The sequence below is a fragment of the Nicotiana sylvestris genome, chromosome 2 (assembly GCF_000393655.2).
Source record: "Nicotiana sylvestris chromosome 2, ASM39365v2, whole genome shotgun sequence".
In the NCBI taxonomy this organism is placed as follows: Eukaryota; Viridiplantae; Streptophyta; class Magnoliopsida; order Solanales; family Solanaceae; genus Nicotiana; species Nicotiana sylvestris.
Window position 1 is genome coordinate 66,650,686 of NC_091058.1, and position 25,284 is coordinate 66,675,969.

The window sequence follows — 25,284 nt, forward strand, 5'->3', positions numbered from 1 at the left end:
TAAGTAGTCAATTTTCCAAGTGGCTAAATGTGGTCATAACTTAACTCTGATAAGATTTTCAAATCTTTTCCTTAGAAAGAGTGCCTTGTAAAGGCTTTAAAGTCCAAAAATGCAGCCTTTGGCTTAGAAGCAAAAGACGTTAGGAAGAAACATTTTCCTTCATTAAACAATCAAACAACATTTGCATTCTTTGGTTTTAAAGAACCAAAAACATGAAAGTAGAATTATTTTGGATCATCAAATTCAATTTTTAGCCAATGTTGCATTTCAAAGAACTACCAATTTCGTTTTTGTATCTCGAGAATTTCGTCCATATTTCGTAAAAGCAGATTCGTTCAAATAATTCTGGGAACAGGTATGTTAAGGCTATCCCTTCTTTCTTTTGGCATGATCCATACGATACAAACGGAACGTGCAAATGCACAAGTTCCATTAATGACTCTATTCATAGAAGTATTAGAGATATCTATGTTCTTGAATTTTCATGTGCCATAATATTTTATCATCTGTTCATGGGTCTAAAAAAAATATGAAAGTTGAAAAGAGTTTACTTTATAATATTAGTCAGAGGAAAAATGGTCTTATGACATTCCGAATGATTTTATTGACGTACTTTCATGCATTACATTCATGTGCATTGACCCATGACTAGATGGCGTTATATACGTGTATATATGTAAATATATGTATATGGGAATCCCAAAATTCTCGTGCGCCTTCAGAATATTTTCGAGCATCCAACAATCCTAGAAAACTGGGGCATGGAGGGAAACAAAGGCAAAAAGATAATTTCACGCCCATCGGAGAATCCTATACAAGCCTGTTTGGAAATTTAAAACATTCTGGCATGATTGAGCCACTCCTCGGCTATACTCCGTATCACGACCCAAACCGAAGGGCCGCGACAGGCACCCGGTGCCTTACTCAACCGAGTACCAACGTAACATATCTTTCTTATCATGTTATCATGAGTAAATGAGCTAGAAAACTCGTCCTGAGATAACAAGAATAAAACATAAGGGAATAGTCAACATATGAAGACCCAACATGATATACAAACTAATATATGTGACATACGGGCCTATAAGGCCGACATGACCATTAGTAAACTCGAAACATAGGCCGACAAGGCCATACAATTATCCATACACCTGACATATGTCTACAAGCCTCTAAGAGTACATAAAATCATAAAGGTCGGGACAGGGCCCCGCCATATCAATCAATACATATCCAAAGCATACTGACCAAATAGGCAACTCCGGAGCAAGTGGAGTGCACCAACACCTTCGCTGAGCTGATAGCCTACTAGGAGGACTGTCAACCTATCAATCGGGACCTGCAGGCATGAAATGCAGCGTCCCCAGGCAAAAGGGACGTCAGTACGAATAAAGTACCGAGTATGTTAGGCAGGAAAGCATAAACAAGAACAGTAATGTAAAGAGAGAGATAGAGGAGATACAACCTGTAACATCAGAGTGCCTCTGGGGGTTACTGATATGAAATGCATAATACATATATATACATAAACTTTTTAAAACATTCGCCTCTGTGGGCATCATCATCATCATATCGTACCTGGCCTCAAAGAGGACTCGGTAAAAGCATACCCGACCATCATAAGGTTTGGTAGAATCGTACCGGCCACGTGGAGCTCGGTAAACCCAACTGATCAGTGGTTGCACAATAGGTGCCGTACCCGGCCGACTATAGCGCGGCTCGGTAGAGTAAAATAGATACTATATATAATGCATGCTAGACTCATGGAATCATCTTCTAAACCTTTTGGAGTGACTTAAGAACATTATGGACATCCCTACCATCAATATGAACCTTAGTAGGATTTAAGGATCATACACACTTGTTTAGAATAATTTTATAAGGAAAGAACAACATGGACAACCTTAGTTGCTAGGAGTAGAGTCATTATGAAATAGCGTATCGTTTATGTTCATTTCATTTTAGACCATGCCAAAAGAAAGAAGAAAGTGCCTTAACATACCTTAAACCCGTTGAGTCCTTAATCCCTTCCAAGCAACTCTTCAAACAAGTCAACTCAATCTATCATAGTATAAGGAGATTCAAAATCAGTGCTGAGCAAAGGCTAAGTCTATAACTTAAGCTAGTAGCTCGTTTACGTAAATTTGGGCAGCATCTCCATTGTAACAAGGGCCTCCTCCAATACCATATACCAACAACAATGACCAGAGCAATCCATCAATACATAATTATCAATATCAAGACACCATATAACCACAACAAGTCACAACTACATTACGACGAGCGGCAAACTCCGATTGGAATCCGTATACCCCTTATCAATCCTTATAGACTTCTTACTTCAACATAAAAGTATCATTAACTTGATAATGAAGTCATTAATCAATGATTCCAGCCTTATACCATATATTTATAACAACGAAAATAATCCACAACTTCAACTATCTCCAACTAGCAACTTTATTCACTAGTTCAGGTCTAGCCCATCCATTTAACTTAATCAATATCAAGATAACCTTAGGCACAAGCAAGAACACAATATACATACCTCCTACAGTAACTTCAAGTCAAAATCCAAGTTATATTCATTTTACAACAACCCTTAATAGCAATACAACACCATAGAAGTGACTTAAGCTAGTCCAAGTATTATCTTATAGTTTATCATCCTAACAACTTAACCAACATACAAGCAAGCTTAAGCACAATTAGTAGGTTGTTATACTCACCTTAGACAGCAGCAACAACTTGGAATTTCATCCAAATACAGCCCACAACAATCCTCAATGACAACACAACCTCAAAGAGGTGTTGTTCTTCACTAGAACTAAGTTTTGATGTTGAAATATGGTGTAATCACTTTGGAATCACTTCAAACCCTTGTGATATATGTTTAGGAGGGTTAGGAGAAGTTTGGAGACGAACTTTAGTTGAAAAATGAGCAAAAATAGGCGTCCAAATCGTTTATAAATTGAAGTAGGTCAACCACCGCCTAAGTGGGTCCCATTGGGAGCTGCTTGCGCGGTCTCGCGAAAATGCGAATATCTCTCTACTCCGATGTCGTATTGACAAACGGTTTAATGAGTTAGAAACTAGACTCATAGACCTTCAATTTGGTAGGTAGAACACCCCATTATTCCAAGTATATTTGGAGAAATTCTCAGATACATTTGACCTAAATTTCAGCAAATTTATGAATGTAACTTGTGATGACCTTTGCCAACTCTTGTTCCACAACTTGCTTGCCTTCAAAATGTAGAAAATGAATATCATACGACTAAAATAACTCATAGAATAACCTCCTTATCATGTTAATAACCCTAGTCTCACCCCAAAGTACATGTTATAACATTCGAAACTTGTCAACTTTCGACGAAACTTATTTTCTTCAATTGGTTTAGCTTCTAAGATTTCCAACCCTCTTGGTAATCGTTATTCATGATCTTAAATATTTGTAACCTCCAAGGTAACATTATTAACTTACTTTATTTGCTTCCAAATAGAATCTCATTTCCGAGCTTACATCAATGACTTACGATGTACTCTCACGTATGAAAACTTGGGGTGTAACATCATTCCCCCCTTTGGAACATTCGTCCTCGAATGTTGACTGATGCACTTATCAATTTCATAAACTATGGCTCTTACGAATACTTTAATGTTCATCTTGCCATCTAAGCAACAGTTTTGTGAATAAATCCAAACGCTTGGGCATTCCCCCCTTTTAGGCCTCTTTGTCACGCCATGACATGTGGTCGGAATTTTTCCAACATCGTAACATTTGCTACCTTATATCATGCAGTATGTACGACTGTGTCCTTATATGAGTGCCTAGCGACTCGTCTTCCCTTTTTCCTCCATCTTTTAGCCAATCTATAAGCCTCACCGTATGAACATATACAGAATTATGAAAAATTGTCCCTCTAGGCATCTATAGGTGTATTGATGTCTTTCGCTTGGTACTTTATCGAACTTAAGACTATTGCTATCTCTTGTTTCATAGCCTTGCATATCTATCCTTATGGATTTACTACATCTAGGCAGGTTATACTATACCATAAAACTTACTTCGTTTTATAATTACCGAGACTTGCTACCCAACTCCAGGTTACTCTCTCGCTGCTTATCCTATATGTATAAATCTAAGTCCTTTAGTGCTTCCTCATTTTTATTCATCTTAAGAATAACAAACAAATCTCATCTCATACTTTGGAACTTGTACCCATCTATTGTTTATTCACCTTAATGTTGATCTATAATCTATCACTGATAACTTGCAACCTCTTACGTAATACACTGTCACTAGGGCTCACATCTTATTGGGGAACATCTGAAGTGATTTTCCTGATCCACCTAGGGATAATACTATACTTCAATAACCATATTTCATTGCATCCAAACGCGATTCATCTTATGGGGGTATTCTAATCCCGTGCAATTAATGAAATCCCTTTCTCGTTAAATCATTACTCAATCAAAGGCCTAAGAATCATCCTCTTATCTATCACAATTACACCCTTATTCTACCGCCAGGGCAACATTCCATCTCTTCTAAATGCACCTAGTCTTAGACTCCTCTGGGTTCATTCAGGCTGTATAGAGTTTTTTATTCATATGGAAATCATCAGCTCCCTTGTTTTGATGGGTTTAATCCCGAGGACATACATATTCTCGTCACCTTCTCACTCATCTTTTCATATCCTTACTCCTATCTACCTAAAACCTTGTTGCTCTACAATACTTTACCTTAGGACCTACACCGATCTATTTATACTACTCCCAACCTTCCTTTAACTTGATAGCACCATAAATTTCCTTTTGTGCCTTCTCAGTTGTCCTTAAATGTAAGCAATTACTTTTGATGGTCGTTCTATCACTTGTTGCATGAATACTTGGCTTGTCCTTTTTGCCCACGAATACTATAATTTCTTGTACCTTATATGATCTCAAACATCACCTTTGATAGCTTCTTTTTTTACCATTCATTAGCCATGATAGGTGCCACTTTCTTATGGAGTGTATACAATATTGTAGTGAGACTGTTGTTACAGGATCATTTACTCTCTAGCTCACTATGCTTAGGTGGAAACCTTCTTCCTTATTTCCTCAACTAGTCTTTCATTGTAGTACTTAGGGAGACCTTCTGGCTCTTGTAAAGTTGCGAGCTTGATATATCGTACACCCGAAGGTAATTTTCGTTATTCTTACTTGCCTATAATAATCCTTAGTTACATAAATTTATGCCTTTGTGCTCGTAGGGTTACTTCTAAGCTCAAATTTTTATTGTCTCCTTAGTGACACTCTCTCTTATTTTCATAAACCTTTAAAAGTGGTACCTTTAATTGCCTCAACTCCTATCTGAATTTTTTTCAAATGATTGAGATCTTGTATCTGCGAGACTGAATTCATTATGCTGTAGTTCACTACATTTATCTCGTATGATCTATTGATTTATCCGTGACCTCTTGTCTAGCCATAACTGGGCTCTTCCTAAATCAACTACTAATTACTCGTTGGTCCATTCTCATATATATATATATATATATATATATATATATATTTATTCTGCATAATCCCTCTTGGGATATATCCTTTGTCTTAACTTATCTCTCACCACTGGCTCCAGATGTATCAAATGTCCATTCATACTTATTTATCAATAACATCCTGGCCGGAAACATTTACTGCCTCTCCCCGGTGTCGTGCTTGTATAATGTTCTGGATTCGCAACATATCTGCAGGAACTGAATAAATTCAACATCATCCCTTTCTCCTTTTTACCACATTCTTCCTTTACCATTCCATAGTTAACTGAACCGCTTAACTCCGACTTAATACCATATCACACCATATTCCCCCCTTCAGGGGAGTACTAAGATTTAGTACTACGACGATCTACCTATACTTGTTTTACCTTTTCATATTCGGCGTCTTTTCACATTATCAATGAACCTTAATCACCTTATGGTAACCTTCTGTACCAGGGATAACTAAATTTCTTACGCACGAAGGTGACACCTACGGTAACTGGCACATTTAGTCCCTTAAGATTAACTCTGCTCAGAGTGCTTGCTTTAGGTAAGCGACTTCCTAAATAACCTTTAAAGGTTATTCGTCTGTTGTCTATTCTATTATTGTTTGGAGCACGATCTTTGAAATTCTCACGATGTCGACCATTATCAAATCCTCCGGTCCCTAATTCATGTTCGGTTTTATCTTGTTCACCAGCCCATACTGATTTTTATTACTCTGGGGTCTAACCTTTCCTCCTGGTAATCACGTTGAAGTCACCAACTCATTTCTCGAAATAAAAATATGATTTTATGGCTTATACTCTTTTATTGCCTTAAGGCTTGTCACCTCTTGTATTTTCCTTCACTTTGACTATAGACTCTGTCATCGTGTCATATTTTGATTTACTGTTATCACCCCTATATCACATCTTACTCATGATGCTTCATTTATTTTCTTCTTATTCTCCGGATAATATTCTTTTTGTCTATCACTTTATTCTGAAAACTTCAACAAAAAGTTCTTTCCCTATAAGCTCCCCTAGCTTCATCTCATTAGAATGCCTAACATTCTTTTTTTTTACTCGGGGCTAGAGTCATACTAAGGTAAATATTTGTCCCTTCTAGGATCCCACTGCCTATATTCTGAAATTTTTGAATATTCCAGTATTCGTATCTGATTGTACTACTCTAGAGTTCACCATCTGGGTGTCTTAGAAGGATATCTTTTACCACATTTGTACCATCTTTCGGAAACATTGGTTAATGATAACAACCTATCCACAATTTTTGGGTTACTCTAACTCCAACTGGATCCTGATATCCCATCTTTCTCTTAAATAATATCTGTTAGCTCCCATAGAACATAACTGAGATGGGTGTGGCTAATTATACTTACCTCTGTTATTGATGAAGGTACCAAAATGCTTATATTTCTCTGCCTGATTTGAAAATATTGATAATCTTCATTATCCGGGTGCCTTGTACCCCTCTTCACCTTACTTCTTTTACTTGTTAAAACTTGTATCTAGCTTTTGAATCCCTCATAGATTTTCACCATATTCATGAATAGATATCCTTGCCTTAAGGCTCCTTATTAAGAAGCATACACATCTTAGTACACACACGATCTGTTGAATACCTCATATTTACTCATCATAAGTATGATGTGAAATCGAGTTCCTCTGACTCAACTCTTTCACATCCACATGTAATCTCTTACCAACTATCTTTGTGGAAGTAGGTATCGTTGTATTATGACTAAAGTCGAATTTAGGAGTTTGAATTCTTACAACTGAGCTCTACTGCACGATCTAGAGTAAGAAGAAAGAGTGACAGACCTAAATGCCCTGTAGCCTCCTGCTTATAAGTGTGGTGCACAACACACCCATAAACAAGACTCTACTAGACACGGCTTGTAGACTCCCTAGGACAGAACTGCTCTGATACCACTTCTGTCACGACCCAAACCGAAGGGCCGCGACGGGCACCCGGTGCCTTACTCAACCGAGTACCAACGTAACATATCTTTCTTATCATGTTATCATGAGTAAATGAGCTAGAAAACTCGTCCTGAGATAACAAGAATAAAACATAAGGGAATAGTCAACATATGAAGACCCAACATGATATACAAACTAATATATGTGACATACGGGCCTATAAGGCCGACATGACCATTAGTAAACTCGAAACATAGGCCGACAAGGCCATACAATTATCCATACACCTGACATATGTCTACAAGCCTCTAAGAGTACATAAAATCATAAAGGTCGGGACAGGGCCCCGCCATATCAATCAATACATATCCAAAGCATACTGACCAAATAGGCAACTCCGGAGCAAGTGGAGTGCACCAACACCTTCGCTGAGCTGATAGCCTACTAGGAGGACTGTCAACCTATCAATCGGGACCTGCAGGCATGAAATGCAGCGTCCCCAGGCAAAAGGGACGTCAGTACGAATAAAGTACCGAGTATGTTAGGCAGGAAAGCATAAACAAGAACAGTAATGTAAAGAGAGAGATAGAGGAGATACAACCTGTAACATCAGAGTGCCTCTGGGGGTTACTGATATGAAATGCATAATACATATATATACATAAACTTTTTAAAACATTCGCCTCTGTGGGCATCATCATCATCATATCGTACCTGGCCTCAAAGAGGACTCGGTAAAAGCATACCCGACCATCATAAGGTTCGGTAGAATCGTACCCGGCCACGTGGAGCTCGGTAAACCCAACTGATCAGTGGTTGCACAATAGGTGTCGTACCCGGCCGACTATAGCGCGGCTCGGTAGAGTAAAATAGATACTATATATAATGCATGCTAGACTCATGGAATCATCTTCTAAACCTTTTGGAGTGACTTAAGAACATTATGGACATCCCTACCATCAATATGAACCTTAGTAGGATTTAAGGATCATACACACTTGTTTAGAATAATTTTATAAGGAAAGAACAACATGGACAACCTTAGTTGCTAGGAGTAGAGTCATTATGAAATAGCGTATCGTTTATGTTCATTTCATTTTAGACCATGCCAAAAGAAAGAAGAAAGTGCCTTAACATACCTTAAACCCGTTGAGTCCTTAATCCCTTCCAAGCAACTCTTCAAACAAGTCAACTCAATCTATCATAGTATAAGGAGATTCAAAATCAGTGCTGAGCAAAGGCTAAGTCTATAACTTAAGCTAGTAGCTCGTTTACGTAAATTTGGGCAGCATCTCCATTGTAACAAGGGCCTCCTCCAATACCATATACCAACAACAATGACCAGAGCAATCCATCAATACATAATTATCAATATCAAGACACCATATAACCACAACAAGTCACAACTACATTACGACGAGCGGCAAACTCCGATTGGAATCCGTATACCCCTTATCAATCCTTATAGACTTCTTACTTCAACATAAAAGTATCATTAACTTGATAATGAAGTCATTAATCAATGATTCCAGCCTTATACCATATATTTATAACAACGAAAATAATCCACAACTTCAACTATCTCCAACTAGCAACTTTATTCACTAGTTCAGGTCTAGCCCATCCATTTAACTTAATCAATATCAAGATAACCTTAGGCACAAGCAAGAACACAATATACATACCTCCTACAGTAACTTCAAGTCAAAATCCAAGTTATATTCATTTTACAACAACCCTTAATAGCAATACAACACCATAGAAGTGACTTAAGCTAGTCCAAGTATTATCTTATAGTTTATCATCCTAACAACTTAACCAACATACAAGCAAGCTTAAGCACAATTAGTAGGTTGTTATACTCACCTTAGACAGCAGCAACAACTTGGAATTTCATCCAAATACAGCCCACAACAATCCTCAATGACAACACAACCTCAAAGAGGTGTTGTTCTTCACTAGAACTAAGTTTTGATGTTGAAATATGGTGTAATCACTTTGGAATCACTTCAAACCCTTGTGATATATGTTTAGGAGGGTTAGGAGAAGTTTGGAGACGAACTTTAGTTGAAAAATGAGCAAAAATAGGCGTCCAAATCGTTTATAAATTGAAGTAGGTCAACCACCGCCTAAGTGGGTCCCATTGGGAGCTGCTTGCGCGGTCTCGCGAAAATGCGAATATCTCTCTACTCCGATGTCGTATTGACAAACGGTTTAATGAGTTAGAAACTAGACTCATAGACCTTCAATTTGGTAGGTAGAACACCCCATTATTCCAAGTATATTTGGAGAAATTCTCAGATACATTTGACCTAAATTTCAGCAAATTTATGAATGTAACTTGTGATGACCTTTGCCAACTCTTGTTCCACAACTTGCTTGCCTTCAAAATGTAGAAAATGAATATCATACGACTAAAATAACTCATAGAATAACCTCCTTATCATGTTAATAACCCTAGTCTCACCCCAAAGTACATGTTATAACATTCGAAACTTGTCAACTTTCGACGAAACTTATTTTCTTCAATTGGTTTAGCTTCTAAGATTTCCAACCCTCTTGGTAATCGTTATTCATGATCTTAAATATTTGTAACCTCCAAGGTAACATTATTAACTTACTTTATTTGCTTCCAAATAGAATCTCATTTCCGAGCTTACATCAATGACTTACGATGTACTCTCACGTATGAAAACTTGGGGTGTAACATCATTCCCCCCTTTGGAACATTCGTCCTCGAATGTTGACTGATGCACTTATCAATTTCATAAACTATGGCTCTTACGAATACTTTAATGTTCATCTTGCCATCTAAGCAACAGTTTTGTGAATAAATCCAAACGCTTGGGCATTCCCCCCTTTTAGGCCTCTTTGTCACGCCATGACATGTGGTCGGAATTTTTCCAACATCGTAACATTTGCTACCTTATATCATGCAGTATGTACGACTGTGTCCTTATATGAGTGCCTAGCGACTCGTCTTCCCTTTTTCCTCCATCTTTTAGCCAATCTATAAGCCTCACCGTATGAACATATACAGAATTATGAAAAATTGTCCCTCTAGGCATCTATAGGTGTATTGATGTCTTTCGCTTGGTACTTTATCGAACTTAAGACTATTGCTATCTCTTGTTTCATAGCCTTGCATATCTATCCTTATGGATTTACTACATCTAGGCAGGTTATACTATACCATAAAACTTACTTCGTTTTATAATTACCGAGACTTGCTACCCAACTCCAGGTTACTCTCTCGCTGCTTATCCTATATGTATAAATCTAAGTCCTTTAGTGCTTCCTCATTTTTATTCATCTTAAGAATAACAAACAAATCTCATCTCATACTTTGGAACTTGTACCCATCTATTGTTTATTCACCTTAATGTTGATCTATAATCTATCACTGATAACTTGCAACCTCTTACGTAATACACTGTCACTAGGGCTCACATCTTATTGGGGAACATCTGAAGTGATTTTCCTGATCCACCTAGGGATAATACTATACTTCAATAACCATATTTCATTGCATCCAAACGCGATTCATCTTATGGGGGTATTCTAATCCCGTGCAATTAATGAAATCCCTTTCTCGTTAAATCATTACTCAATCAAAGGCCTAAGAATCATCCTCTTATCTATCACAATTACACCCTTATTCTACCGCCAGGGCAACATTCCATCTCTTCTAAATGCACCTAGTCTTAGACTCCTCTGGGTTCATTCAGGCTGTATAGAGTTTTTTATTCATATGGAAATCATCAGCTCCCTTGTTTTGATGGGTTTAATCCCGAGGACATACATATTCTCGTCACCTTCTCACTCATCTTTTCATATCCTTACTCCTATCTACCTAAAACCTTGTTGCTCTACAATACTTTACCTTAGGACCTACACCGATCTATTTATACTACTCCCAACCTTCCTTTAACTTGATAGCACCATAAATTTCCTTTTGTGCCTTCTCAGTTGTCCTTAAATGTAAGCAATTACTTTTGATGGTCGTTCTATCACTTGTTGCATGAATACTTGGCTTGTCCTTTTTGCCCACGAATACTATAATTTCTTGTACCTTATATGATCTCAAACATCACCTTTGATAGCTTCTTTTTTTACCATTCATTAGCCATGATAGGTGCCACTTTCTTATGGAGTGTATACAATATTGTAGTGAGACTGTTGTTACAGGATCATTTACTCTCTAGCTCACTATGCTTAGGTGGAAACCTTCTTCCTTATTTCCTCAACTAGTCTTTCATTGTAGTACTTAGGGAGACCTTCTGGCTCTTGTAAAGTTGCGAGCTTGATATATCGTACACCCGAAGGTAATTTTCGTTATTCTTACTTGCCTATAATAATCCTTAGTTACATAAATTTATGCCTTTGTGCTCGTAGGGTTACTTCTAAGCTCAAATTTTTATTGTCTCCTTAGTGACACTCTCTCTTATTTTCATAAACCTTTAAAAGTGGTACCTTTAATTGCCTCAACTCCTATCTGAATTTTTTTCAAATGATTGAGATCTTGTATCTGCGAGACTGAATTCATTATGCTGTAGTTCACTACATTTATCTCGTATGATCTATTGATTTATCCGTGACCTCTTGTCTAGCCATAACTGGGCTCTTCCTAAATCAACTACTAATTACTCGTTGGTCCATTCTCATATATATATATATATATATATATATATATATATATATATATATATATATATATATATATATATATATATATATATATATTTATTCTGCATAATCCCTCTTGGGATATATCCTTTGTCTTAACTTATCTCTCACCACTGGCTCCAGATGTATCAAATGTCCATTCATACTTATTTATCAATAACATCCTGGCCGGAAACATTTACTGCCTCTCCCCGGTGTCGTGCTTGTATAATGTTCTGGATTCGCAACATATCTGCCGGAACTGAATAAATTCAACATCATCCCTTTCTCCTTTTTACCACATTCTTCCTTTACCATTCCATAGTTAACTGAACCACTTAACTCCGACTTAATACCATATCACACCATATTCCCCCTTCAGGGGAGTACTAAGATTTAGTACTACGACGATCTACCTATACTTGTTTTACCTTTTCATATTCGGCGTCTTTTCACATTATCAATGAACCTTAATCACCTTATGGTAACCTTCTGTACCAGGGATAACTAAATTTCTTACGCACGAAGGTGACACCTACGGTAACTGGCACATTTAGTCCCTTAAGATTAACTCTGCTCAGAGTGCTTGCTTTAGGTAAGCGACTTCCTAAATAACCTTTAAAGGTTATTCGTCTGTTGTCTATTCTATTATTGTTTGGAGCACGATCTTTGAAATTCTCACGATGTCGACCATTATCAAATCCTCCGGTCCCTAATTCATGTTCGGTTTTATCTTGTTCACCAGCCCATACTGATTTTTATTACTCTGGGGTCTAACCTTTCCTCCTGGTAATCACGTTGAAGTCACCAACTCATTTCTCGAAATAAAAATATGATTTTATGGCTTATACTCTTTTATTGCCTTAAGGCTTGTCACCTCTTGTATTTTCCTTCACTTTGACTATAGACTCTGTCATCGTGTCATATTTTGATTTACTGTTATCACCCCTATATCACATCTTACTCATGATGCTTCATTTATTTTCTTCTTATTCTCCGGATAATATTCTTTTTGTCTATCACTTTATTCTGAAAACTTCAACAAAAAGTTCTTTCCCTATAAGCTCCCCTAGCTTCATCTCATTAGAATGCCTAACATTCTTTTTTTTTACTCGGGGCTAGAGTCATACTAAGGTAAATATTTGTCCCTTCTAGGATCCCACTGCCTATATTCTGAAATTTTTGAATATTCCAGTATTCGTATCTGATTGTACTACTCTAGAGTTCACCATCTGGGTGTCTTAGAAGGATATCTTTTACCACATTTGTACCATCTTTCGGAAACATTGGTTAATGATAACAACCTATCCACAATTTTTGGGTTACTCTAACTCCAACTGGATCCTGATATCCCATCTTTCTCTTAAATAATATCTGTTAGCTCCCATAGAACATAACTGAGATGGGTGTGGCTAATTGTACTTACCTCTGTTATTGATGAAGGTACCAAAATGCTTATATTTCTCTGCCTGATTTGAAAATATTGATAATCTTCATTATCCGGGTGCCTTGTACCCCTCTTCACCTTACTTCTTTTACTTGTTAAAACTTGTATCTAGCTTTTGAATCCCTCATAGATTTTCACCATATTCATGAATAGATATCCTTGCCTTAAGGCTCCTTATTAAGAAGCATACACATCTTAGTACACACACGATCTGTTGAATACCTCATATTTACTCATCATAAGTATGATGTGAAATCGAGTTCCTCTGACTCAACTCTTTCACATCCACATGTAATCTCTTACCAACTATCTTTGTGGAAGTAGGTATCGTTGTATTATGACTAAAGTCGAATTTAGGAGTTTGAATTCTTACAACTGAGCTCTACTGCACGATCTAGAGTAAGAAGAAAGAGTGACAGACCTAAATGCCCTGTAGCCTCCTGCTTATAAGTGTGGTGCACAACACACCCATAAACAAGACTCTACTAGACACGGCTTGTAGACTCCCTAGGACAGAACTGCTCTGATACCACTTCTGTCACGACCCAAACCGAAGGGCCGCGACGGGCACCCGGTGCCTTACTCAACCGAGTACCAACGTAACATATCTTTCTTATCATGTTATCATGAGTAAATGAGCTAGAAAACTCGTCCTGAGATAACAAGAATAAAACATAAGGGAATAGTCAACATATGAAGACCCAACATGATATACAAACTAATATATGTGACATACGGGCCTATAAGGCCGACATGACCATTAGTAAACTCGAAACATAGGCCGACAAGGCCATACAATTATCCATACACCTGACATATGTCTACAAGCCTCTAAGAGTACATAAAATCATAAAGGTCGGGACAGGGCCCCGCCATATCAATCAATACATATCCAAAGCATACTGACCAAATAGGCAACTCCGGAGCAAGTGGAGTGCACCAACACCTTCGCTGAGCTGATAGCCTACTAGGAGGACTGTCAACCTATCAATCGGGACCTGCAGGCATGAAATGCAGCGTCCCCAGGCAAAAGGGACGTCAGTACGAATAAAGTACCGAGTATGTTAGGCAGGAAAGCATAAACAAGAACAGTAATGTAAAGAGAGAGATAGAGGAGATACAACCTGTAACATCAGAGTGCCTCTGGGGGTTACTGATATGAAATGCATAATACATATATATACATAAACTTTTTAAAACATTCGCCTCTGTGGGCATCATCATCATCATATCGTACCTGGCCTCAAAGAGGACTCGGTAAAAGCATACCCGACCATCATAAGGTTCGGTAGAATCGTACCCGGCCACGTGGAGCTCGGTAAACCCAACTGATCAGTGGTTGCACAATAGGTGTCGTACCCGGCCGACTATAGCGCGGCTCGGTAGAGTAAAATAGATACTATATATAATGCATGCTAGACTCATGGAATCATCTTCTAAACCTTTTGGAGTGACTTAAGAACATTATGGACATCCCTACCATCAATATGAACCTTAGTAGGATTTAAGGATCATACACACTTGTTTAGAATAATTTTATAAGGAAAGAACAACATGGACAACCTTAGTTGCTAGGAGTAGAGTCATTATGAAATAGCGTATCGTTTATGTTCATTTCATTTTAGACCATGCCAAAAGAAAGAAGAAAGTGCCTTAACATACCTTAAACCCGTTGAGTCCTTAATCCCTTCCAAGCAACTCTTCAAACAAGTCAACTCAATCTATCATAGTATAAGGAGATTCAAAATCAGTGCTGAGCAAAGGCTAAGTCTATAACTTAAGCTAGTAGCTCGTTTACGTAAATTTGGGCAGCATCTCCATTGTAACAAGGGCCTCCTCCAATACCATATACCAACAACAATGACCAGAGCAATCCATCAATACATAATTATCAATATCAAGACACCATATAACCACAACAAGTCACAACTACATTACGACGAGCGGCAAACTCCGATTGGAATCCGTATACCCCTTATCAATCCTTATAGACTTCTTACTTCAACATAAAAGTATCATTAACTTGATAATGAAGTCATTAATCAATGATTCCAGCCTTATACCATATATTTATAACAACGAAAATAATCCACAACTTCAACTATCTCCAACTAGCAACTTTATTCACTAGTTCAGGTCTAGCCCATCCATTTAACTTAATCAATATCAAGATAACCTTAGGCACAAGCAAGAACACAATATACATACCTCCTACAGTAACTTCAAGTCAAAATCCAAGTTATATTCATTTTACAACAACCCTTAATAGCAATACAACACCATAGAAGTGACTTAAGCTAGTCCAAGTATTATCTTATAGTTTATCATCCTAACAACTTAACCAACATACAAGCAAGCTTAAGCACAATTAGTAGGTTGTTATACTCACCTTAGACAGCAGCAACAACTTGGAATTTCATCCAAATACAGCCCACAACAATCCTCAATGACAACACAACCTCAAAGAGGTGTTGTTCTTCACTAGAACTAAGTTTTGATGTTGAAATATGGTGTAATCACTTTGGAATCACTTCAAACCCTTGTGATATATGTTTAGGAGGGTTAGGAGAAGTTTGGAGACGAACTTTAGTTGAAAAATGAGCAAAAATAGGCGTCCAAATCGTTTATAAATTGAAGTAGGTCAACCACCGCCTAAGTGGGTCCCATTGGGAGCTGCTTGCGCGGTCTCGCGAAAATGCGAATATCTCTCTACTCCGATGTCGTATTGACAAACGGTTTAATGCGTTAGAAACTAGACTCGTAGACCTTCAATTTGGTAGGTAGAACACCCCATTATTCCAAGTATATTTGGAGAAATTCTCAGATACATTTGACCTAAATTTCAGCAAATTTATGAATGTAACTTGTGATGACCTTTGCCAACTCTTGTTCCACAACTTGCTTGCCTTCAAAATGTAGAAAATGAATATCATACGACTAAAATAACTCATAGAATAACCTCCTTATCATGTTAATAACCCTAGTCTCACCCCAAAGTACATGTTATAACATTCGAAACTTGTCAACTTTCGACGAAACTTATTTTCTTCAATTGGTTTAGCTTCTAAGATTTCCAACCCTCTTGGTAATCGTTATTCATGATCTTAAATATTTGTAACCTCCAAGGTAACATTATTAACTTACTTTATTTGCTTCCAAATAGAATCTCATTTCCGAGCTTACATCAATGACTTACGATGTACTCTCACGTATGAAAACTTGGGGTGTAACACTTCGGACCCATATGCAAAAGGTTTTGATCCTACTGTACGGTGCATGTACCACTCTAATTTCCAAGGGCATGGCATTGAAGATTGTCGTGCTTTGAAAAGGGAAATAGAAAGAATGATTCAAGAAGGGATAATTATGATCCAGGAAAATGACACCCAGCATATCGCGCATAATCCTTTATCTGCACATGATGATGCACACTTTGTGGGGATAATGCGTGGTGACAGGGAGCATGAGAATTCTCTTAGGAACTTGCTGACTGAAGTTAATGATATTGAAATTGGTAATGGTCATGGTCATATTGATGTGGAACTCAGTGGCTAAGACGCTGAGCTTGGTAAGTGGAAAGACGATCCTTTCTTGGTTAGCCAGGGAGGAGTCTTGGTGATTCATTTTGTTGTCATTTATGTTGTCCGGATTATTTCAGGGATGTAATCTGGATATTATCGTGTGCCTCAAACCCTTCTATCCTTTTTATTTTGCCTAGTTCGTTTAGTCGTAGTAACTCATTTAGTGTTATCTAGGTTTGTTCCAGGGTTGTACCCCAGTTTATTTTACTTGTTTTGTTGTTCAAACTCTTTCATCATCTGTATAATGCAATTTCGTATTTTCTGTTATTTCTAGTCAGTGTTTGTTTAGTTCTCTTTCCCTTTTATAGTTCTTTTCCTACTGACTCTAGTGACATGAAATGCACACGTAATTATCAGCCTAGTCTTAAAACTTAGTTTAATCAGGAAGCAATGAAACAATTTTGAAGATGATAGGGACACTTGAGGGAAATAAGTACAGATTTGGACATTTTCAGATCATTTGAAGCCCGAACCATGTGAAACTGGGGCAAATAATTTGGGAAGTTAATAGGGTGACAAGAATTCGTTAAAGGAGAGTGCATCCCGGACGATTTGAAGCGAGCAGTTTTGAGTTCAAGTGTACCTCAAGTAATAAGATAAAGTCAAGAGAGTTTGCTCCAAGCAGATAGAGGGTATCCATCGTGAAGAAGAAATCACCCAATGAGAGTTTTGTACTTGAAAAGGTACTAAAAAAGAAGAGTGGAAGGCATATCAGTGATACCAATGTCGATGTTGCAAAAGAAATGCTATGCATGATCTTCATTTTCATTTTCAAGTTGCATGTGTTATACTTGGTATTCTTAGAGATTGGGAGGCCCTCTTTCAGCTACCCAAACACTTATACCATTCGAATACCCTTTTGAGTCTGTACTGATTTCTTTGACCTCCCCTCTTTTGTAATCAAGTCGGAGTCATAAAAAGAAAAGAAGATTCATGTCCCCATAGGTTTACTTTAGAAAGTTCATTCCAAAAAGAAAATTCAAAAAAAAGAGAAAAATAGAGATAAAGAAAAAAAAAGAAGAAGAAGAAGAAGAAGGAAAAAGAAAAAAAAAGAAAAAGAAAAAGGCAAATAGTAACAAAGAGTAGTCTTGTGAACTACGTTTGACCTGATTCTTGTTACCACAAGATATGTAGGCAGCTTTACGGTTCGGTCATACAAAATAAAATATTTCATAATCACACGAAGTCGAAAGTGGGGCAGTCTTTCTTAGTAACTCTATCAAAAAAAAGAGGAATCACATTCCCTTGTTTTAGAAATTGGGGCAAAGTTTTTACAATGGATTCCAAAAGTTGTAAATAAATGTGATGATCCAAAAGGTCATCACTTGTTTTAAAAGTGAATTCTGCATTTTGAGGCATTATAAACCTCTTTCAACATCACCTCTATTTGCATGCACAGTCCGGTCGCGTAGCCGGAAAGCCATTTTGTGAAAATCTGTGGAAAATGATGAATTTTGCATTCAAAATGAGTTTAAGTTGACTTCGGTTAACATTTTTGGTAAACGGACATGGACCCATGATTGGACGGTCATAGAGGGTCCGTAGAAAAATATGGGACTTGGGCGTATGCCTGGAATCGAATTCTGAGGTCCCAAGCCCGAGAAATAAATTTTTAAAGAAAATTATTTTCTGATTGGCTATGAGATTTGGAAATAAATTGTGATTAAAACTTGATGGTATCGGCCCCGTATTTTGGTTTCGGCGCCCGGTACAGGTCTTATATGTGATTTAAGGTAAGTCTGTGAAATTTGGTAAGAAATGGACTTTAAACGACGTGAATCGAATCGTTTTTGAGAAAATTGGAAATTTGAAGTTCTTAAGAGAATTTCATGATTTTGATGCTAAATTCATAGTTGTTGATGTTATTTTAGTGATTTGAATACACGAGCGAGTCTATATGATGTTTTTAGGATGGTGTGCATGTTTGGTTTGGAGCCCCGAGGGCTCGGGTGAGTTTTGGATAGGCCACAAGGTGGATTTTGGACTTGGTGAATTGTAGGTTTTTAGCTGGTGTGATCAGGCCTGCAGGCTTCGCACTCGCAAATGCGAAGGCTGAGTCGCAAATGCAAAACAGCCCAGGCCAGCTCTTGCGAGATTTCCTTCGCAAATACGATACGCCCCTTTGGGCCTGTTATCGCAAATGTGATCCTTTATTCGCATTTCCCAACTCGCAAATGCGAGAACCCCTTCGCAAATGTGAACATAGCAGAGGTCGGGGTTCGTAATTGCGAACCCTAGTCGCAATTCCCATATCTGCAACCTGCAATTTTATAACTTAGTCGAAAATCTTTCATTTTTCACACTCTTTCAAAACCAAAACACTCTTGGGTGATTTTTCAAAGACAACTCTTCTTCCAAATCGATTGTAAGTCAATTTTTACTCATTTCCTTCAATCATTAACATCTTTTCACATGATTTCAACTCAAAATCAATGATTTTCATGGGGGAAATTGGGTGTTTTGGGTAGAACCTAGGTTTTTCAAAAACTGGGGATTTGGACCTCGATTTGAGGTCCGATTTCAAAACAAATTATGTATTTGGGTTCTTGGGGGAATGGGTAATCGGGTTTTGGTTCGAACCTGGGGTTTTGACCGTGTGGGCCCGAGGGCGATTTTTGATTTTTTGGGTGAAACTTTGGAAAACTCATTTTCATGCATTGGAGTTGATTCATTTAGCGTTTACTGATGTAATTATGTAACTTGTGGCTAAATACGAGCAAGTTGGTGGTGGAATCAAGGGGTAAAGCGATAGTTTAGACGTGAATCGTGTTCATGGCATCGAGGTAAGTGTTTGGTCTAACCTTAGCTTGAGGGATTAGGAGTCGAGTCCTATTTGCTATGTGGTATTTGTCGAGTACGACGTATAGGCATGGTGACGAGTATATATACGTTGGTGTCAAGCATGCCCGTGAATCTTATATTGTGATTATTATGGCTTCGTTGTATTATTCATGCTTTGATGATGATTTCTATTGTTGGGAAAAGTTTGTGGAAGTAATTGTGTTACATTTGGACATTAATGAGTGTTGGCTCAAGTTGTACAATGAAATGTGAAAGCATAAGTGGAAATTGAACCTTTCAGAGCATTGGCTCAAAGTTGTGAAGTGAGTTGTGAAGTAAAAGTGAAAAAGAGAAGAGAATCATTATATTATCTCCCTTGCCGGGAATTTATAGTTTTGATGTTATCTTCCTAGTCGGGATATTGATGCTTCTTTTGATGTTATTCCCTTGCCGGGACTTGATTGTTGAACTATTGTTCCCTTGCCGGGGTTTTTATTGTAATTTCATTTATTCCTTTGCCCTATTATTTGTGATTATTGTTTGGGGGAGGAAGAGTGTTAAAGCACGAAGGGTGATGCCGTGTATTGTTTTGGTGAGAGACTGTTAAAGCACGAAGGGTGATGCCGTGTATGATTTGTGAGGAAAGAGTATAAAGCACGAAGGGTGATGTCGTGTCGCACGATGTACCATTCCGTGCCGATATGGTGAGGACAAGAGTAAAAGCACGAAGGGTGATGTCGTGCACATGTTCATTATTTGATTGCTTTGGTGAGGACGAGAGTAAAAGCACGAAGGATGATGTCGTGCACTTATTGATTTCTAATTATTTGTTGATATCTGAGATATGTTATTTCTTTCAAATTCCTGCTGTCTTTCTATTTAAATTGATAGTTTCCCCCGCAGCATGTTGCCCCTCCCATACTTGATCGTATATTTATGTTCTTTTTTTTCGTTGTATATAGTTAAATTGTACAGGTTGATTTGGTAGTCTGGTCATAGACTCGTCACTACTTCGCCGAGGTTAGGCTAGGCACTTACCAGCACATGGGGTCGGTTGTGCTGATACTACACTCTGCACTATGTGCAGATCCCAGAGCAACAGTATTTGGACCGTAGATTGGGTAGTTGCCTTCAGTCTACGTGAAGATCCAAGGTAGACCTGCAGGCGTCCGCATGCCCTGGCGTCTCCCTTTATCCCTTTATTCCTGTTTCATTTCCTTAATTCATAAACAGTGTATTGTTTGTTTTCAAACTTTGTATGTAGCCTTCTTAGATCGTCTGTGGTACTGTGACACCAGTTCTGAGTGGTCGAGGTTCAAACAATTGTATTAGACATATATATTCAGATAATTTATTGCTTTACTTCCGCTTATTGAAATTTTCCACTACCCACACGTTTTGTCCTTATAATTGTTAAAGAGTATAAAATGGATAAAGAAGCAATTTGTTCAAATAATTGGCTTGCCTAGCTCACATTAGTAGGTTCCATCACGACTCTCGAGGATGGAAAATCTGGGTCGTGACAAGTTGGTATTAGAGCTCTAGGTTACATGGGTCTCACAATTCACAGACAAGCTTAGTAGAGTCTGAGGAATCGGTACAGAGACGTTTGTATTTATCCCCTAGAGGCTACAGAGTTAGGAAAAACTTCACATTTATTCTTTCCTGTTGTGCGATTTGGTTTCTCAATGCTAATTGAATTTCTACTATGTTCTTTCACAGATGGCAGGAACACGCGCTTCCTCATCCACTGACCAGCAGCCTAAGCCCCCAGCAGCAGCTCCTACGAGGGGCAGAGGGCGAGGTCGTGCTAGAGGCCGAGGTAAGGGCAGAGCTCAGCCCAGAGCAGCAGCACCAGCAGCGGTAGACTTTGATGATGAGGTTCCGGCCCAAATAGTTTTGGTGGGCCCAGCCCAGGTCCCAGAAGGGTTTATTGCTACCCCCGTACTCTAGGATGCTCTAGTCCTCCTAGTTGGCCTTATGGAGAGTATCACCCGGGCAGGCTTACTTCCCGTAGCACCAACCGTCTCTGGCTGGAGGAGAAGCCCAGACTCTTGCTACTCGTACTCTAGAGCAGGTAGCTCCCCAGTTCCAGACTCCAGCAGTTCAGCCAGTCGGAGCAATTCAGCCGGGTGTGGTAGCTTAGACCGGTGATAGAGCAGCTATGTCTACCAATGCTTTGTGGAGGTTGGACAGGTTTACCAAGATCTTCACTACTACTTTCAGCGGTGCATCTTCTGAGGATCCCCAAGATTATCTAGATAGTTGTCATGAGGTTCTCAGGAACATGGGGATAGTAGAGACCAATGGGTCGACTTTGCTACTTTTTGCTTGTCCGGATCTGTCAAGACTTAGTGGAGAGATTATTGCTTGGCTAGACCATTCGGATTACCAACTTTGACTTGGGAGTAGTTTACTCAGCTATTTCTGGAGACGTTTCTCCCTATTACTCAAAGAGAGATCTATCGGAGGTAGTTTGAGCGTCTCCAGTAGGGTTCCATGACAGCTACTCAGTATGAGACCAGATTCATCAACTTGGCCCATCATGCTCTTATCATACTTCCCACCGAGAGAGAGAGAGGGTGAGGAGGTTTATTGAGGGACTTATTCAGCCGATTCGACTTCAGATGGCCAGGGAGACTGGGAGTGAGATTTCTTTCCAGGAGGCGGCCAATGTGGCCAGGAGAGTTGAGATGGTTCTATCGCATGGAGGTGGTCAGGGGTCTGACAAGAGGCCTCATCATTCAGGCCGATTCAGTGGTACCTCATCTGGAGGCATAGATTCGTATGGTAGAGGCCATCCTCCTAGGCCTTTTCAGTCAGCACTTCAGATTTCTCACGGTGCTTCAGGTGGTCGTGGTTCCCATATGCAGTATTCTGATTAGCAGTCCTACAGTGCACCACCAGTTCCTATCAGTGCATCGCCGATTTAGAGTTTTCGGGGTGGTCATTCAGGTCATCTAGGTCAGAAGTCTCAGCAGCCGAGGGCTTGTTACACTTGTGGTGATATTGGTCACATTGCTAGGTTTTGCCCTCGAGCATCGAGCAGCTCTCAGCATTAGGGTTCCCATGCCATGGTTCAGACACCGAGTGTTCCACAGCCCGCCCAGCCAGCTAGGGGTAGGGGTAGAGGTGCTAGAGGTGGAGGTAGAGGTATTAGATATGGAGCTCAGGCCGCTAGAGGTGGAGGCCAGCTAGCAGCAGGTCGTCCTAGAGATGTAGTTCAGGGTGGTGGGGCTCAGCCCCGATACTATGCACTTCCAGCCAGGCTCGAGGCTGAGGCTTCTGATGCAGTTATCATAGGTGTTGTTCTGGTTTGTAGCAGAGATGCTTCAGTTTTATTTGATCCGGGATCTATGTACTCCTATGTGTCATCTTATTTTGCATCGTATCTGGTCATGCCTAGTGATTCTTTGAGTGCTCATGTTTATGTGTCTACACCGGTGGGTGATTCTATTATGGTAGATCGAGTCCATCGTTCTTGTATAGTTGTGATTGGGGATCTTGAGACTCGTGTAGATTTGCTTCTTCTGGATATGGTTGATTTCGATGTCATATTAGGGATGGACTGGTTATCACCTTATCACGCTATCTTGGACTGCCATGCCAAGACTATGACCTTAGCCTTACTAGGTTTACCTCATTTAGAGTGGAGAGGGACTCCTGGTCATTCTACCCACAGTGTTATCTCTTATATGAAGGCTCGTCGTATGGTCGAGAAGGGGTGTTTGGCCTATTTGGCCTATGTTTGTGATTCTAGGGCTGAGGTTCCTTCTATTGATTCTGTGCCCATTGTTTGCGAGTTTCCTAGGGTATTTCCTTTGGACCTTCCGGGTATGACGCCCGACAAGGATATTGACTTTTGCATTGATTTGGCTTCGGGCACTCAGTCCATTTCTATCCCGCCGTATTGTATGGCCCCGCCTGAGTTGAAAGAGTTGAAGGAGCAGTTGCAAGACTTGCTTGATAAAGGTTTCATTAGACCTAGTGTTTTACCTTGGGGTGCATCGGTGTTGTTTGTTAAGAAGAAAGACGGATCGATGAGAATATGTATTGATTACTGGCAGTTGAACAAGGTTACAGTCAAGAATAAGTATCCATTGCTGAGGATTGATGATTTTTTTTTATCAGCTTCAGGGTGCCAAGGTATTCTCGAAGATTGACTTGAGATCTAGCTACCATCAGTTGAGGATTAGGGCATCCAATGTCCCTAAGATAGTTTTTCGTACTCGGTATGGGCATTATGAGTTCTTGGTGATGTCATTCGGGTTGACAAATTCCCCAGAAACTTTTATGGAGTTGATGAACCGAGTGTTCAGGCCTTACTTTGATTTGTTCATGATAGTCTTCATTGACGATATTTTGATCTATTCGCGTAGCCGGGAGGAGTACGAGCAGCATCTTAGAGTGGTTCTTCAGACTTTGAGGGATAGTTAGTTGTATGCTAAATTTTCGAAGTGTGAGTTCTCGCTAAGTTCAGTTGCATTCCTGGGTCATGTTGTATCAGCAGAGGGTATTCAGGTTGATCCGAAGAAGATTGAGGCAGTCAAGAACTGGCCTACACCAGTATCAACTATAGAGATCTAGAGTTCTTGGGATTGGCAGGCTACTATCGTCGGTTCATCGAGGGGTTCTCGTCTATTGCAGCCCCGATGGCCAGGTTGACCCAGAAGGGTGCCCAGTTTACATGGTCTGACAAGTGTGAGGCGAGCTTTCAGAAGCTCAATACAGCTCTGACTACGGCACCGGTATTGGTTTTGCCCACAAGTTTAGGGCCTTATACAGTTTATTGTGATGCATCTCGTATTGGACTTGGTGCGGTGCTGATGCAGGATGGCAAGGTCATAGCCTATGCTTCACGGTAGTTGAAGATTCATGAGAAGAACTATCCGGTTCATGATTTGGAGTTATCAGACATCGTTCATGCGTTGAAGATTTGGAGGCATTATCTGTATGGCGTGGCATGTGAGGTGTTCACGGATCACAAGAGTCTGCAGTATTTGTTCAAGCAGAAAGAGCTAAATTTGAGGTAGAGATGGTGGTTGGAGCTATTAAAGGACTATGATATCACCATCTTATATCATTTGGGAAAGGCCAATGTAGTGACCGACGCTTTGAGTAGAAAGTCAGTCAGTATGGGCAGTCTTGCTTATATTCCGGTCGGTGAGAGACTGCTTGCTTTGGATGTTCAGGCTTTGGACAAACAGTTCATGAGGTTGGATTTTTCTGAGCCCAACTGTGTGTTAGCTTGCATAGTCGCTCGTTATTCTTTATTGGAGCATATCCGAGATAGGCAATATGATGATCCCCATTTGTGTGTCCTTAGAGACACGGTGCAACACGGAGGTGCCAAGCAG

At 39.3% G+C, this 25,284-nt stretch overlaps 3 long non-coding RNA genes across 3 annotated transcripts; all 3 read right to left on the reverse strand.

The window, feature by feature from the left end:
* Positions 1-1,251: 1,251 nt before the first annotated feature.
* LOC138886393 (uncharacterized) lies at positions 1,252-2,817 on the reverse strand. Its single transcript, XR_011405109.1, has 3 exons — positions 2,730-2,817; positions 2,003-2,061; positions 1,252-1,339 (listed from the first exon to the last, which is right to left on the reverse strand). It is a non-coding gene; the product is annotated as an uncharacterized lncRNA (long non-coding RNA).
* Positions 2,818-7,840: 5,023 nt separating this feature from the next.
* LOC138886395 (uncharacterized) lies at positions 7,841-9,407 on the reverse strand. Its single transcript, XR_011405111.1, has 3 exons — positions 9,320-9,407; positions 8,593-8,651; positions 7,841-7,928 (listed from the first exon to the last, which is right to left on the reverse strand). It is a non-coding gene; the product is annotated as an uncharacterized lncRNA (long non-coding RNA).
* A 5,068-nt stretch (positions 9,408-14,475) lies between these two features.
* LOC138886392 (uncharacterized) lies at positions 14,476-16,042 on the reverse strand. The gene is made up of 3 exons (XR_011405108.1): positions 15,955-16,042; positions 15,228-15,286; positions 14,476-14,563 (listed from the first exon to the last, which is right to left on the reverse strand). It is a non-coding gene; the product is annotated as an uncharacterized lncRNA (long non-coding RNA).
* Between the last annotated feature and the right edge of the window lie 9,242 nt (positions 16,043-25,284).